This window comes from Penaeus monodon, chromosome 23 (genome assembly GCF_015228065.2).
Source record: "Penaeus monodon isolate SGIC_2016 chromosome 23, NSTDA_Pmon_1, whole genome shotgun sequence".
Lineage (NCBI taxonomy): Eukaryota > Metazoa > Arthropoda > Malacostraca > Decapoda > Penaeidae > Penaeus > Penaeus monodon.
In genome coordinates this window covers 17967199-17969637 of record NC_051408.1, presented here as the reverse complement: position 1 = coordinate 17969637, position 2439 = coordinate 17967199, and positions in this window count along the sequence as shown.

Sequence of the window (2439 nt, the reverse complement as noted above, 5' to 3'; positions counted from 1 at the left end):
AAGAACACAAAATTGCGGACGAATTTGTCAAGTAGAACGCAGATGATTAGAGGCAATGCCCGGAGCTCAATTAGTGTGAAGATAAGCAAACGCAAGGGGTTATAATGCACCACATAGATGATGCCTGTAGAACCACGCCGGACAATGGGTTATGTGTACATGTGTGTCCGGGATAACTGATTTCAGGATGGAGAAAAGGATAACCAAAGTGCACGTTTCAAAATTTTACAGACCTCACGACTGACAGATTTTATATCGCATATTCTATAGACAGCAAGAAATAAAAGCAGAGAAAAATAAAACGTTCCATTCTGCGTGAGTATTTGCGGACATACGTAACATCAAGGTCCAATAGTCTCTTTGTATCAGAGATATTATCTGCACCTATTTACAAACATCTTCGGTTGCCCAAATCTGTTTAACGAGGTTCATGTATAAACGTCTTTCAAGGCACACTGTGAGAAACTTAAAATTACGAAATGTTGCGGAAAGAATAATGTGATCTAAAGGTTTATGCCATTGGGGACAAAAGCTGCAGGATCTGGTACAAAGTTTTTAAAAGATATGATGCAAGTGCGAGATTTATATATTTTTTATTTGTATTTTATTCTTATTTTGATTAGTTTTTATTTATATGTTTGTTTGTTTTTATAGGAAACACTGGATTTCTTCTGTTGAGTAACATTTACTTTCTTTACTTTGTTCTCTGGGTTTCCTAATATTAAAAGAAGAAAACTCATTTTTGAAAGGAATTTCTTGACCTTTTTAGTCGTTCGTGAAGCCGGGAAATCTCTCAAAATACGGGTCATTGGTAATTCTATACTTCTAATTTTGTCTAGTAAGAAAACGTTGCATTGCTTGGTTATTACATCCTCGCCCTTGCCTAACCAGAGGAAAATATTATGGACTTACTGCTACAACGCCAGTTAGGACTTGAAGAAAAAAAAGACTGTCAGCTGCACAAGTCTTTGCTTGACTCCAGGGCCAAATTCAAACATGATGTTAGTGCCGAAGAACTTATATTAAAGAATGTAAGAGAGCTGCCAATCTTCCGTAGCATCTTTTTGTTGGTTTATATTGTATTTTACAGTTGAGTACTGATTTAAGTTGCGGGAAACTGTTGTAGTGTTGTTCAAGATTATAATTCACATTAAGCCTCTTTTCCCTGTTATTGCAGGTAAGACCTCCACAACTTCCAATAACACCCGGCCCTGTTTGCTTCAGTCCATAGACAACTGTAAAAAGGCACGCTTACGTCCCATTCTCTTTCTTGTTTAATCAGCCGTTAATCATAGATTGCCACTGTTATCATATAAAAACGAGGGAAAAAACACTATCAGTTGGGTGCAATAAAAACTCGTCCGCTCGGAAGATAAACGTGAACGCTGCTGAGTCGATAAGAAAGGCAAAAAATATAAATGTCATGCGCTAATTTTAGCTATATTTCGCCTTTGGTGTAATATTTTCATTTCCTCCCGGATGATATTCATCAATGTTACTACGAAAACAGATCTCGTTTCGTAATAACGGAAAATAACAAGACTGAAGTGAGTCAAATGAAACTCAGGCCAAGCGCTTCAATGTATCCATAGTCCCTGTTACACGGTGACTTTCCGACTAACTCTACAAAAACCAGCAGAAAAGATTAGTGCCTAACCAGAATTCTAGTATCAAGTACAATCCTACAAAAGAATTGGGGAATCAACTGAATCATCACTGCCTCGGGCCGCTCCTCTGTGCTGGAGCAGAAGACCAAAGGTAAGGTATTAAACGGAGTCAGCTGTTGTTATCAGTGAGTTGGAGAGCATATGTAATGCTTTTCTGTAGATAGATATCGACTATTGTTAATAAACATGAATAAGACTGAACTGTGTTCTTATCAAATCGGAATTTCTCTTTTTACTTCCTTATTACTGTAGACTCTTACGTGACGTTCGCCATCGGCCATCGAGAATTATGGAAATTCTCCTTGAATCAATCGGCACACAAAAGCAAGAAGTAAATTGATAAACTCGAAAGATGGGAGTAGGATACAATTTAGGTTTGCAGCGTCAATTAGAACTGTCCGTCTTGGCCTATTCCTTTTCCTAGCACTTCCGCATTTTGTCCAGGATATCTTTGGGTCATAGGCTGTTGACACACATGGCGGAAGGTTCTTCAGCAGCATTCTATGGAATTGCCTTGCATCCCAATCGACAGACCATGGTGAATGTGAAGAATGTGCACCAAATAGACAAAATTATAAACAGACGAGGTAACTATGGTGATAGTGATATCAGCGTGGGTAAAACGTTTCAAGTGGGGAAAAAATCAGATGCAGTTGACGTGCTATGAAGATCACCCATGGGATATTCATAAAAGTAGAGTCAGCTACATATATATTAACTTCAACTGTTACTTAGTAGCCTAACGTTGGGTCAGCTTAGATCATGCTTGCGG